Below are 16,086 nucleotides of genomic sequence, written 5' to 3' on the forward strand. Positions count from 1 at the left end.
TTGAAATAAGCGATCAATTTCCACCTTGACTTGCTTGGCCACATTTGGACTCATCCTATATGAATGTCGCTTCGCTCGCACTGCATCTGGTTTTCAATGAATCTTATGCTGATAAAACTTCGGATGCTGGTAGAATATCTCCCTATCAATGTACACATTTACATGCATGTGTTGCAAGAAACGAAAAGAAAGGACTTCTGGCCTATTGTTATTATCCATGTTGGGTGTAGGGCAAGGCTTTGACCACTAGAGTTGCATACCGCAAATGTTGACAAGGTGACACCTTCACCACAGGCCTCTACCTCTTGTTGAAGTCCACATAATCCTCCATATTGGGTTCAAAACAGACTGGGCAAGAAGAGTCTACCTCAATCAGCTTTCCATTCACTACAAGCCATGCTTAACATTAGCGACGCTCATACTGCGACGCTCAAACATGAAAATGCACGGCGTCGCTATGAGCGTCGCTATGTTAAAAGTAACATAGCGACGCATATAGAGACGCCGAGCGACAGGGCTAAAAAAATAACCAAGAGCGTCCGAAAACTCAGAGCTCAGATCTGAGTTTTCGATGCGCACTCAAAGCAAGCAAGGTAACGCTCTCTCTCTCTCTCTCTCTCTCTCTCTCTCTCTCTCTCTCTTTCTTCTCCACACACACACACACACACACACAAGGAGAGGAAGGAGAGCCAGGTATGCTCCTTCCCTCTCCTCACTCTCATGTTCCCTTCCCCTCTTTCTCTCTCCTTCTCTCTCTCTCTCTCTCTCTCTCTCTCTCTCTCTCACACACACACACACACACACACACGAGGAGAGGAAGGAGAGCCAGGTATGCTCCTTCCCTCTCCTCACTCTCATGGTCCCTTCCCCTCTTTCTCTCTCCCTCTCTTTCACTCACACACACACACACACACACACACACACATTGTGTTTTTGAGAGAGAGAGAGATAGAACGAGAGAGAGAGAGAGAGAGAGAGAGAGAGAGAGAGAGAGAGAGCACAAGCATAAACAAAAAACGCACACACACATTGAGAGAGGAAAAGAGAGAGAGCATGCATAAACAAAGAAAGCACACACACATTGAGAGAGGAAAAGAGAAAGAGCATGCATAAACCAAAAATGCACGCGCACACACATGCATAATCAAAGAAAGCACACACACATTGAGAGATGAAAAGAGAGAGAGAGCATGCATAAACCAAAAAAGCGCACACACACATTGAGAGAGGAAAAGAGAGAGCATGCATAAACCAAAAATGCGCGCACACACACATGCATAATCAAAGAAAGCACACACACATTGAGAGAGGAAAAGAGAGAGAGCATGCATAAACCAAAAAAGCACACACACACATGCATAATCAAAGAATGCACACACATTGAGAGAGTAAAAGAGAGAAAGAGAGAGATATATATAAAACAAAGAGAGAGAGAGAGAGAGAGAGAGAGAGAGAGAAAAGAAGAAGAAGAAGAGAGTTTTATGATCGTAGGAAAGTATCCCAAGAGACCTTAAAGATCTAGTCGACAGGAGTTGAACTCAAGACATGTTATTCATAAGGAAAATGACATAACCAATCTATCACACTTCGGTGATAAAATAGTTATACCATTTTTCTCCTTTTTTTATTGGCGTGTACACACACCCGAGAAGAAGAGAGTTTAATTTAACGTCGTAGGAAACTAATTAAAGAGACCTAAAAATCTAGCCGACGAGGAGTTGAAACCAAGACTTGTTATTCAAGAGGAAAATGGCATAACCAATCTACCACACTTGAGTGATAGAAAGGTTATACCATTTTTCTCTTTTTATTGGCACGCACACACACACACACACACACAAGAAGAGAGTTTTAACACCGTAGGAAACTATCCCAAAAGACGTTAAAGATTAATTAGGGTTTTAGTAGACTTACGTTAAATTAGATTTAGGTTTATTTAAATTAAATTAGATTAGATTTAGGTTTATTTTTAGTTAGATTTACGTTTGATTAAATTTAGGTTTTTTTACGTTAGATTTAGATTTACGTTTATTAATTTAGGTTTATATATGTTATATTAAATTAGATTTAGGTTATTTAATTAAGGTTAGAAGAAATGGCGAAGAAATCGTTTAAGATAAGGTTAGAAGAAATGGCGAGAAAATTTCTTGCGCTCACAGCCTCGACAGTCCATGCGGACCAGCAATTCCACCTGCATGTTCGACTGCTGCTACCATACAATAAACCGTCATGTTCAGCTAATGGAAGAGCAAATTGAGCATACACAGAAATTAGTGATGCAAGATGACGATTCCAAGGGTCACACACACACACACACACACACCACATCCCGTCAAATCTAGAATAAGAATTACGTGCCTTGAGCAGACATCAGCTACATTGCAAGAATGACGTACCTCCATGCTACAAACAAAGATCTACTATGAAAAGATGTTAAGATGCTCTGAAATGCTACAGTTAGAGAAGAGGCAAAGGGGTTTTGTCCACTACATGCAGTATCATGTAGACGTGGGTATGTAGATTTCTTGTACCTACAAATATAGGCATTGACCAATAAAGAAGAGATTATAACTCGGTGGTTCTGATCTCTGTGCACTCTAGACCGAGGTGTGCGGGGATTGGACTTGACTAGAGAATGTGAGGTAGTTTACAGTGTGAACAGAGAGAGAGAGAGAGAGAGAGAGAGAGAGAGAGAGAGAGAGAGAGAGAGAGAGAGAGAGATAAAAGACGAAGAATGCCAATAGAAGATTAAATTTGTTGTCCAGGTTATAAGATTTTTGCCCTCATTATGAGTAGTGACGAGGATGTGGGGCCGTCCAACCGAAACACCTATCTCTCAACGAGGATCTTATGTCCTTGTAACCATTGCAAGCATGCTGTGTGACGGACAAGACGCGTTTCTTTGCAGCACGTTCGCGAATTTTGCGAGTTCGATCTATCTATTATAGATCGAGTTGTTTTCAATTATAACTCATCGGACTCTGACGCTGGACAACAGGCAGCAATCTTGCAACCCAATAGACGTGTTCACAGGCGCTTTGGTCAAGCAGCATATGTGAGGCCACAAGATATAGCCTCTGACAGCTCGGGGGATGATCATGTAGACCACATACCCAACGAGGCAATGTTTGAGCCCGAAGTTGATGAAATGATCGAGTCGATCATGGATTCAGAAAGGCTTGTCTATGATGATATGAAAAGTGAAGCCGATACGCCATTGTATAATGGAGCACGTGTGTCTAGATTGAAAGCGCTCCTGGTTCTTCTCAACATGGTTCTTCTCAACAGAGGAAGGTAACGCTCTCCCTCTCTCTCTCTCTCTCTCTCTCTCTCTCTCTCTCTCTCTCTTTCTTCTCCACACACACACACACACACACACACAAGGAGAGGAAGGAGAGCCAGGTATGCTCCTTCCCTCTCCTCACTCTCATGTTCCCTTCCCCTCTTTCTCTCTCCTTCTCTCTCTCTCTCTCTCTCACACACACACACACACACACGAGGAGAGGAAGGAGAGACAGGTATGCTCCTTCCCTCTCCTCACTCTCATGGTCCCTTCCCCTCTTTCTCTCTCCCTCTCTTTCACTCACACACACACACACACACACACATTGTGTTTTTGAGAGAGAGAGAGATAGAACGAGAGAGAGAGAGAGAGAGAGCACAAGCATAAACAAAAAACGCACACACACATTGAGAGAGGAAAAGAGAGAGAGCATGCATAAACAAAGAAAGCACACACACATTGAGAGAGGAAAAGAGAAAGAGCATGCATAAACCAAAAATGCACGCGCACACACATGCATAATCAAAGAAAGCACACACACATTGAGAGATGAAAAGAGAGAGAGAGCATGCATAAACCAAAAAAGCGCACACACACATTGAGAGAGGAAAAGAGAGAGCATGCATAAACCAAAAATGCGCGCACACACACATGCATAATCAAAGAAAGCACACACACATTGAGAGAGGAAAAGAGAGAGAGCATGCATAAACCAAAAAAGCACACACACACATGCATAATCAAAGAATGCACACACATTGAGAGAGTAAAAGAGAGAAAGAGAGAGATATATATAAAACAAAGAGAGAGAGAGAGAGATGTTAGGAAATAAGATGTAGCTAAATAGATAATTGAGTAGATTACTTAATGGAGAGAGACAAATTTATATACACGAGATTATAGTGTAGAGAGAGAGAGAGAGAGAGAGTACACACGATATACGTGGTTCACCCAATGTGGGCTACGTCCACGGGAAAGCAGCCACTCAATGGCTTTGGTACTTCAAAACAAGAAGTAGTTTACAAAGGGATTATACCCTTAATGGAGCTCCCGCCTTGCTTCACTCTCACCACCTCACACTCACCTTGTTGCATCAACTTCACGCTATGAAATGTGTGTAGAAATGGCCTCCTTTTATAGGCCAAAAGGGCTGCCCTCTCTTATGAGAGACAGCCATGTGTAGCCGCCCTTGTGCGAATAAGTCCAAATCGGACCCTCCAATCCGCCCATGTGTGGCCGCCCTTGAGAAGACAAGGCCGCTTTTGAATTCGGCCACCGGCCATTGAATTCGGCCACCGGCCACCGGCCATTGACTTCCGACCACCGGCCATCGGCCATTGACTACCGGCCACCGGCCAACCGACTGGTTGTTTTCCGACCACTTTCCGGCTGCCGTCCGGCCATAATATTCCGGCGAAAAAAAAAGTCTCGGGGCCTCCGCCCCCGAGGCCTTTAAAGTTGCCCCTGATTCTTGTCCGTGAAATTTTTGGTTTCCGGTGAGTGATTTTCCTTCACGCACGATGGCTTCTCCTCATAATGGGGGCCTTACAAATGTGCGCTTTTACCATAGCAAATTACAAGGGTAAATCAGGCTCCATACTTAACATGCTCCCACTTGGAGACTGATCTCCAAACCAAACCTGTGACTGCTTTCCATTCTGGCTTCTTATCCTTGAATGCCGATTGAAGATGAGCAAAAGCTCAACTTCTCCTTGTTGACCACCTTTGTAAACATGTCTGCAGGATTTTCACTTGTATGCACCTTTCCTAGTTTTAGTTGTCCCTCTTCCAAAAGAGTGCGTATGAAGTGATATCTCACCTCAATGTGCTTTGTCCTTGAATGAAAGGCTGAGTTCTTCGCTAGATGGATAGCGCTTTGGCTATCACTGCACAAGACACAATTGTCTTGTTTGAATCCAAGCTCTTCTAAGAATCTGTGAAGCCACAGAATTTCTTTGCTTGCCTCCGTCATTGCTACATACTCTGCTTCCGTGGTAGAAAGTGAAACCACTTTCTGCAGCTTTGAAGCCCAGCTTACTGCTGTGCCTCCAACCGTGAACACATAGCCAGTAGTGCTCCTTCGAGTATCTTTGTCACCTGCCATATCTGCATCAGCATACCCTTCTAGAAAAATATCAGTTCCTCCAAAATACAAAGCATTTGTTGTTGTCCCTTTTAGATACCTAAGTATCCACTTCACAGCTTGCCAATGCTCTTTACCTGGGTTGTCCATGAACCTACTCACAACTCCCACTGCATGTGCAATGTCTGGCCTTGTCCAGACCATAGCATACATTAGAGAACCTACCGCTGCAGCATATGGAACTTTAGACATATAGGCTATCTCCTCTTGTGTCTTTGGACACATATCCTTCGTTAGTTTAAAATGACCAGCCAAAGGTGTAGAAACTGGTTTTGCATTTTGCATTGCAAACCTTTCTAGTACCTTCTTGATGTAATCTTCTTGAGATAGCTTTATTGTCTTCTTCGTCCTGTCCCTTGATATTTTCATACCAAGTATCCTCTTTGCAGCACCTAAATCTTTCATTGAAAAAGATTTGGACAGCTCCTCTTTTAGGTCTTTGATGTCCTGCATGTTAGCACTTGCAATCAACATGTCATCAACATACAACATTAGGATGATGAATTTCCCATCTCCCAAATTCTTCGTGTAGACGCAGTGATCCAAGTTGCATCTTGTGAATCCATGATCCAACATCCATCGATCAAACTTCAAGTACCATTGTCTTGATGCTTGCTTTAAACCATACAAGCTCTTCTTTAATCTGCAAACCATTTTCTCCTTACCTTTTACTTCATACCCCTTTGGTTGAAGCATGTAGATTTCCTCCTCTAAGTCACCGTGAGGGAATGCCATATTTACATCCATTTGCTCAAGATTTAGATCATGAGCAGCCACAAGGCTTAAGACAAGCCTAATTGAGTTCATTTTTACAACAGGAGAAAATATTTCATTGAAGTCAATACCTTTCTTTTGAGAAAAACCTTTTACCACAAGCCTAGATTTGTACCTTTTCTTCCCACCTTCTTCTTCCTTTATCTTGTACACCCATTTGTTTTGAAGTGCCCGCTTACCTTTAGGCAACTCAACCAACTCCCATGTTTGGTTCTGATGTAGTGAGTCCATCTCCACTTGCATGCTCTTCGTCCATTCTTCTTTGGATTCATGTTGCATAGCTTCTTCATATGATTCCGGCTCTCCAGAATCTGAGATCAAGAGATGGTTGAAGGAAGGAACAAACCTTTCTGGAGGTCTACTTGCTCTTGTAGATCTTCGGGGAATAGGTTGAGGCTCCTCATTTGGTTGATGTTGTTGCACATTGTCACCGTTTGCAGTCCTTGAGTCTTCACCGTCCTCAAGCTCCATGTACTCATCACCTGTTTCTTTTGTTTGTTTTCTTTCCAAGTAATCTTTGTACATATTTTGTTCATTAAAAATTACATCCCTACTCCTTAAGATTTTACCATCTTCAGGATTCCATAGGCGATACCCAAAGTCTCCTTCTCCATAGCCAATGAAGAAACACTTTTTGGACTTTGCATCTAACTTTGATCTTAGGCTTCTATCTATGTGCATGAAAGCCTCACACCCAAACACTTTGAGAAATGCATAATTCATCGGTTTACCTGTCCATGCCTCTTCTGGAACTCCCCCATCCAATGCCGTTGAGGGTGACCGATTGATTAAGTACACAGACGTACTTACAGCTTCCGCCCAAAGTTCAAGCGGTAGGCCTGCATGTAGCCGCATGCTTCGTGCTCGTTCCATAATTGTCCTATTCATCCTTTCCGAAATCCCATTTTGTTGAGGTGTCCTTGGGGTTGTCCTTTGCCTCCGAATTCCATTGCTAGCACAAAAGCTTTCAAAAGCTTGGCTGCAATATTCACCTCCATTGTCGGATCTGAGGCATTTAACCTTGGTACCTGTTTCATTCTCCACAAAGGCTTTCCACCTTTGAAATATGGAAAATACATCGGATTTATTCTTCATGACATAAACCCATGTTTTTCTAGTCGCATCGTCTATGAATGTTACATAGTACAATGAGCCACCAAGTGATGGTGTACTTGCAGGACCCCAAACATCAGAATGAACCAACTCAAGTTTTTTATTTTTTCTTTCATTTCCTGATTTTTGAAATTTTACCCTCTTTTGTTTACCATAAACACAATCTTCACAGAACTCTAAGTCCACTTCTTTCAAACCTGGTAGAAGCTTCTTTGTTTGAAGGATTTGCATTCCTTTGGCACTCCTATGCCCAAGTCGGTAGTGCCACACCGCACTGTCAACTTCTCTAGTTGCTGCACAAGCTGAAGGTTGCGTGCTAACAGCACACAAGTAAAGTGTACTGACTTTTTCACCCTTGGCAACCACCAAAGATCCCTTTGAGATCTTCCACCGTTTGTTTCCGAATGCAATGTTGTGACCTTCATCGTCCAATTGTCCTGTAGAGATCAAATTTTTGCGAAGAGAAGGAACATGCCTAACATCTTTCAGCTTCCATTCATTTCCGTTAGCAGTTTTGATAGAAACTGTACCTTTGCCGACAATCTCACAAGCTTCATCATCTCCCAAGTATACATACCCAAAATTACCTTTGGTGTAGTCTTGGAAATGTTGCTTGTGTGGTGTCGCATGGAATGAAGCCCCGGAATCTACTATCCAAGAATTAGACACATTGTCTAATGAGAGAATTAGAGCATCTTGCTCTACTTTACCTGCCACATTGGCCTACGATGTTGGCTTGTTGTCTTGAGACTCTGTCTCCTTCTTCTTCTTGGACCAGCAATCCTTCTTGACGTGGCCCTTCTTGCCGCAGTTCCAACATTCAAGAACTGACTTTGTTCGTGATTTGCTCCGTCTTGAGCGATCACGACCCTTTTGGTTTTTGAACCTCTTCTTAGGCCTTCCTCTTGTTTCCACTGATAGTGCAGCACTTGATGATTCTCCTGTGCTTCTCCTTCGCATTTCCTCGCTTAGAAGAACACCCACAACATCATCAAACTTAAGAGTATTTGTGCCAGAGATAGAATTACTTACAGCCATCACAAGGCTGTCCCAACTATCCGGTAGAGATGATAGTATAAGGAGAGTTCGCACTTCGTCATCGAAATTGATTTTCACTGATCGAAGTTGACTTATGTTTGTGTTAAAGTCATTTAGGTGTTCTGCAACTGAACCATTCTCTGCCATCTTTAGATTGAACAAGCGCTTCATAAGAAATACCTTATTGAATGCCGATGGTTTCTCGTAGAAGTCCTCAAGTGACTTCATCAAGTCCTCCGTGGTCTTCATCTCCGAAACATTGAAGGCCACCGTTGACGCCAAGCTTAACCGGATTGTTCCCAGTGCCTTTCGATCAAGGACAATCCATGCTTCATCTGCCATTGTTGCGGGCTTCTTCGCAAGACCGCCTAGTGGCAAATAGAGGTCCTTCTGGTAGAGATAGTCTTCAATCTGCATCTTCCAATGTTGGTAGTTTTTGCCGTTGAACTTCTCAATCTTGAGCTTCCCCTCCTCCGCCATAACTCCCACTCAATTCAAGGAATCCTTTCCTTGAGATAATTTAGCTACGAGCAAACCTTGCTCTGATACCAGTTGTTAGGAAATAAGACGTAGCTAAATAGATAATTGAGTAGATTACTTAATGGAGAGAGACAAATTTATATACACGAGATTATAGTGTAGAGAGAGAGAGAGAGAGAGAGTACACACGATATACGTGGTTCACCCAATGTGGGCTACGTCCACGGGAAAGCAGCCACTCAATGGCTTTGGTACTTCAAAACAAGAAGTAGTTTACAAAGGGATTATACCCTTAATGGAGCTCCCGCCTTGCTTCACTCTCACCACCTCACACTCACCTTGTTGCATCAACTTCACGCTATGAAATGTGTGTAGAAATGGCCTCCTTTTATAGGCCAAAAGGGCTGCCCTCTCTTATGAGAGACAGCCATGTGTAGCCGCCCTTGTGCGAATAAGTCCAAATCGGACCCTCCAATCCACCCATGTGTGGCCGCCCTTGAGAAGACAAGGCCGCTTTTGAATTCGGCCACCGGCCATTGAATTCGGCCACCGGCCACCGGCCATTGACTTCCGACCACCGGCCATCGGCCATTGACTACCGGCCACCGGCCAACCGACTGGTTGTTTTCCGACCACTTTCCGGCTGCCGTCCGGCCATAATATTCCGGCGAAAAAAAAAGTCTCGGGGGCCTCCGCCCCCGAGGCCTTTAAAGTTGCCCCTGATTCTTGTCCGTGAAATTTTTGGTTTCCGGTGAGTGATTTTCCTTCACGCACGATGGCTTCTCCTCATAATGGGGGCCTTACAAATGTGCGCTTTTACCACAGCAAATTACAAGGGTAAATCAGGCTCCATACTTAACAAGAGAGAGAGAGAGAGAGAGAGAGAAAAGAAGAAGAAGAAGAGAGTTTTATGATCGTAGGAAAGTATCCCAAGAGACCTTAAAGATCTAGTCGACAGGAGTTGAACTCAAGACATGTTATTCATAAGGAAAATGACATAACCAATCTATCACACTTCGGTGATAAAATAGTTATACCATTTTTCTCCTTTTTTTATTGGCGTGTACACACACCCGAGAAGAAGAGAGTTTAATTTAACGTCGTAGGAAACTAATTAAAGAGACCTAAAAATCTAGCCGACGAGGAATTGAAACCAAGACTTGTTATTCAAGAGGAAAATGGCATAACCAATCTACCACACTTGAGTGATAGAAAGGTTATATCATTTTTCTCTTTTTATTGGCACGCACACACACACACACACACACACACAAGAAGAGAGTTTTAACACCGTAGGAAACTATCCCAAAAGACGTTAAAGATTAATTAGGGTTTTAGTAGACTTACGTTAAATTAGATTTAGGTTTATTTAAATTAAATTAGATTAGATTTAGGTTTATTTTTAGTTAGATTTACGTTTGATTAAATTTAGGTTTTTTTACGTTAGATTTAGATTTACGTTTATTAATTTAGGTTTATATATGTTATATTAAATTAGATTTAGGTTATTTAATTAAGGTTAGAAGAAATGGCGAAGAAATCGTTTAAGATAAGGTTAGAAGAAATGGCGAGAAAATTTCTTGCGCTCACAGCCTCGACAGTCCATGCGGACCAGCAATTCCACCTGCATGTTCGACTGCTGCTACCATACAATAAACCGTCATGTTCAGCTAATGGAAGAGCAAATTGAGCATACACAGAAATTAGTGATGCAAGATGACGATTCCAAGGGTCACACACACACACACACACACACACCACATCCCGTCAAATCTAGAATAAGAATTAAGTGCCTTGAGCAGACATCAGCTACATTGCAAGAATGACGTACCTCCATGCTACAAACAAAGATCTACTATGAAAAGATGTTAAGATGCTCTGAAATGCTACAGTTAGAGAAGAGGCAAAGGGGTTTTGTCCACTACATGCAGTATCATGTAGACGTGGGTATGTAGATTTCTTGTACCTACAAATATAGGCATTGACCAATAAAGAAGAGATTATAACTCGGTGGTTCTGATCTCTGTGCACTCTAGACCGAGGTGTGCGGGGATTGGACTTGACTAGAGAATGTGAGGTAGTTTACAGTGTGAACAGAGAGAGAGAGAGAGAGAGAGAGAGAGAGAGAGAGAGAGAGAGAGAGAGAGAGAGATAAAAGACGAAGAATGCCAATAGAAGATTAAATTTGTTGTCCAGGTTATAAGATTTTTGCCCTCATTATGAGTAGTGACGAGGATGTGGGGCCGTCCAACCGAAACACCTATCTCTCAACGAGGATCTTATGTCCTTGTAACCATTGCAAGCATGCTGTGTGACGGACAAGACGCGTTTCTTTGCAGCACGTTCGCGAATTTTGCGAGTTCGATCTATCTATTATAGATCGAGTTGTTTTCAATTATAACTCATCGGACTCTGACGCTGGACAACAGGCAGCAATCTTGCAACCCAATAGACGTGTTCACAGGCGCTTTGGTCAAGCAGCATATGTGAGGCCACAAGATATAGCCTCTGACAGCTCGGGGGATGATCATGTAGACCACATTCCCAACGAGGCAATGTTTGAGCCCGAAGTTGATGAAATGATCGAGTCGATCATGGATTCAGAAAGGCTTGTCTATGATGATATGAAAAGTGAAGCCGATACGCCATTGTATAATGGAGCACGTGTGTCTAGATTGAAAGCGCTCCTGGTTCTTCTCAACATGCAAACAAATTTTGGATGGAGTGATACTAGCGTCACAGCGCTTTTCAGGTGATCTATTACAATTAGTTTACTTTAATAAAACTCTAAATGTATAATGATCTGATAGATTTTTACACAATTCTACCGTATTTTTATGTTGTGTAGATTGCTCAAAGAGCACATACTACCAGTTGATAATGTGATGCCAGATTCTCGAGAAAAAGCAAGAAAGATTTTGCGAAACTTGGGGATGGATTATAATTCGATCCACGCTTGTCCTAATGACTGCATTCTTTTCAGAGGGGAATACATAGACATGGAGAAGTGTCCGAAATGTGATTCCGAAAGATATCGAGTAGATCTCCACGGAACAAAAATTCCGCAAAAGGTTTTGCGACATTTTCCTCATCAAGCATTTCTTCGAATGTAAGTCCATGGCCGCCCTAGCATCATGGCATGAGGAGAATAAATCTTCGGATGGTGTGCTATGGATTCTTGCAGATTGTGCAGCCTGGAAACATATAGATGGAACATCGAATTGTCATGTGCAATCTCGGTGTTGAGAAGAAGATGACGGAAGATCTAGAGGCTAAAATCAACCGATTTTGCATGCTTCACAATCCAGTCATGCAGAAGTGGATCTCACAATATGAGGATGCAAAGCAAGAGCGACAAAGGGCAAGAATCAAGTGGAGACGGGGAAGACGACCACCGATGCACTATCCGACGGGTATGGAGAGCCTACCAACATTCATGAGCTTAAGATGGTTGCACAACCAACTGAAAAGCGCACAACAGTGCGGTGAAGAAGTGACGGAGGAAGAGTGGGAGTACTCTAGGGGTTGCGCGACCAAGGTAAGTTTGCAATGTACGACTAGTAACTTTCTAGATGTTTGAACGGCCACTCATAATCTTTGTTGGTTGTAGTATAAGTCATACACAGCAGTATGGTGTAAAGGTCGACATTTTAGGGTGGAACGGATCGACAAAAAACTTTTTACTCAAGATTGTGGAATCATGGCAAAATTTGAACAGTCCAGTCGACGACGGTCCTCTGATGCAGATCCTGTGGTGGCGGAACTCACTTACTTCGGCACGCTACAAGAGATTTTGAGGATCGATTATAGAGGATTTTTTGTCGACTTGTTTGACGTGCAATGGTTCAAGATAATCATGGAGGGTCGCAACGCTACTATGCGTAGAGGAGAGTCTGGTTTTCTTGAGGTGGATTCAACTAAGAAATGGACTGACCTAAGAGACACTTTCGTACTACCCGAGCATTGTGAACAAGTAAGTATGTAAATAGTTAACGTGTGTTTTAATGTAAGTTATGTGGCTCTAGCAAGTGATATTTCATCCCACAAAGTCTGCATCAAACTGGTGGTACGTCATAGAGGTAGCCCCTCGTAGTGCATAGACGTATGAAGGCTACCATGTGCCAATCACAGCGGCATCAATGGAGGAGATCGGAGAAGATGCCCAGTCAGAAGCCGTGGAGGTGGTGCCAGACAAATATCAAGCTGCTACTCTCTATGGGGTGCATACATAGGATCTACAAAATGAAACAGAGGACATCTGTTTAAACGGAGAGCTCTATATAGATATAGGAAGTTATGCTGAGCTATGCGAGGATGAGAGAGAGATCTCTTAAAGCCATAAATATTTTATTTGAACAAGTGTGCTCCGTTTTGTAAATTCAGAGTTATGCACTTGCCTCTTTCATCACTCAAGTTGAATAGAAGAAGAACGCTTTCTGTTGCTTCTAGCCTTTGAACATTCCAAAGCTACAAGCACTGGAGTGTTCTTGTACGATTCTCCGGCTCTTTAAGTATTTGCGTCATTGCATCATTGCGTCATTGTATTTATATGCGTCATTGCGTCTATATTTAATGGTCTTTGCGTCCACTCCAGGTACGTATGCTCTAGGTATGTTCTCATTAGCAGAGATAACGAGCACCTGCTCCTCTCTCTCTCTCTCTCTCTCTCTCTCTCTCTCTCTCTCTCTCTCTCTCTCTCTCTCTCTCTCTCTCTCTCTCTCTCTCTCTCTATCTATCTACTTGTCCATGTTTTCTACTCCCTTCATTCAATATTAAGTTTAAATGTTCGTGTGTTTAATGCAGGTATGGATGATGATGAGTTTCTTTCTTCTTTGTCACCCTAGCAGAGACATTGGTACATGGAGCGTCATCGCTCAGGCGCACCATCGCGCGTTCCTACTCCATCCGCATCTCCCTCTGTTTCGGATTCCTCAACGCGCTCCGAAGCTTCGGTGTCGACGAGACGATCTTTACACTCATCTAGGCACCGGCGCTCTAGTGGTGGTGGTGGCGGTTGTTGTGGGGGTGGCGCCACCGATGCTTCAACACCGCCTCGTGTTCGATGAGGCTCTTTACCCTCCCCTTCTTTGCCCGTCCCGACACCAGCCACGACATCGCCATTGACACCAGGTTTTGCGCGGCTGAGTGTCGTTCCCCACAGCTACACACCACTAGCTACTCCTCCAGGAGTCACTCCAGTGGACACTCCTCACTTCGGGGCTCAGACTACAGTGGAGACACCTGGCGTCCGTACCTCCGTTAACACGCCGCTAGAGACCCCTGTCGAGACACCCAGGTTCACGCGTCAGCGGCGAGAGGGCCTGCCTTACTCCATCGACTTCAGCGGCAGCATCATCTTGGATGATGACGGCAAGAAGGTGATTTCGCGCATGCGCGGTCTTTGCTCTCAGGTGTTTAGACACTACATACTAAACACCTGGAGTGAAGTACCGAATGAATTAAAAGACAGAGTCATCAGCATGCTTCATGACGAGTTTCCCGTTCCAACACGGGATGACCGCTTCAATGAAGGTTCGAATGCGCGAATATTGCAAGCATAAGCGTTCCGAAGTGCAGAAAGCAATCAAGCATGGATGGAACAGACCAGATTGGCTGGCCAAAGAAGATTGGAAGCATGCGAAGAAAGAAGCGCGTGAGAATCCCGACAAGTGGAAGCAACAAAAGGAGGCAGCCAGAGCACGAGTAGCGGTAGGGAGCTCGCACCGCTTGGGGAGCGGCGGGTGGGCATCATTTGAGGCCGATTTTGTAAGTGTTTTTGCATCTATGTTCGATAGTTTAGGGTTTATGGGATTTGAAATTCTAACATAATGGATTCTTTGTATGTTTTAACAGTGGTCGTTTACAGGACGTGATCCCACTCCGTACGAGCGTGAGTACGCACGCAGGAAGGGCTTAAACGCCCTTATAGACATCCTGACTTCTCGCGGTGGCATGGTTAGTATTAGATTTTTTTCTTTTCTATTTATTGTATTGTTTTATAAACGTCGCTCGCTATATGTTTATACTTACAAAAAGCTATCTTTTTTTTTTGCAGAATCCGACAGATACGCCGCTTGGACGCGATGAGACGTCTGATTAGACGACGTCAGTTTAGCCATAGCTAGATAGCATTAGTTTCTTTTTGTCCTAGCTTATGTATCATGAGACCATGTAACTATGTATTTTTGAAAACCATGTATATTTTTTAAATAATGACAATGGTTTGTAACTATTACATTTGCAATGATTAACAATCAAGTGATTTTGCTGCTATGAACAATTGTCATTTATTTACTTCCATCAATTCACGCTTGTCATTTTTGTATCTTTATTTTGCAAACAATAAGTACTATGTATGATGGAGTTAATGATTATATTGTCTTTTGGCTGACTATTTTGGGTCTATATTTACCTTTGTACTTTTTTTCAAAGGTAAATAGACCAATGAAACATTCAATATGGTTGACCCTGCCACCAAAAATTTTTAATCTTGGGCGTCACTAAATTGTGCACTGCAACGTCGCTATCTATGGCCCTGCAGCATTGCTATATAGCGACGCCTATAGCGACGCTGAGAGAGACTACGATAGCGACGGCTATAGCGACGTTTTCGTATCGACGCTAATAACGACGCATTTAGCGATGCCGGGGGTTTAAAAAACCCAATGTATTTCCGTCGCTATAAGCGTCACAAGAGCACACAACCTCTTGTAGTGATTTTACATGCGGTGACAACTCTTGGATGGTCGTACTTGACTTGAACTCTCTAGAGGCTAGTGAGAGCATGGGTCCTCTTGCTTCCACCACACGCACTGTGCATTGCTTCCGCACCTAGCGCTCTCACATGCTTGACTATCTTGGTGCTCATTTGGCAGCTATCTCATAGCAACTCTATTGCCATTAGAAAGAGGTATCTTCTATTTGAGCACCAATTGTGGTGGCTTGACTTGTAGTGCATCGTTGTTCTATCTCAATGGGTACCGTGGTGGTGGCAATTGGTTCATGGGGGGGAGGATTTTATGAGAGTCACCTCACAAACTTTTGATTGTAATAGCACTCATTGGCATCAATTTTGGTCCACTTTTCCTCAATGGCACATCATTTCAAACATCATGGCACATTTGACAATGATGGTCTTGGTTGGGTATAGCACTGGTTTTATACCTTGATAAATATAGTAGGAAGAGATTGTAAGATTCATAAATGTGTATTTTTTGAAATCTCTTTGGTCTACCATTTTGTACTCCCGCCCATT

This window comes from Adiantum capillus-veneris, chromosome 1 (genome assembly GCF_014529385.1).
Source record: "Adiantum capillus-veneris isolate H3 chromosome 1, ASM1452938v2, whole genome shotgun sequence".
Lineage (NCBI taxonomy): Eukaryota > Viridiplantae > Streptophyta > Polypodiopsida > Polypodiales > Pteridaceae > Adiantum > Adiantum capillus-veneris.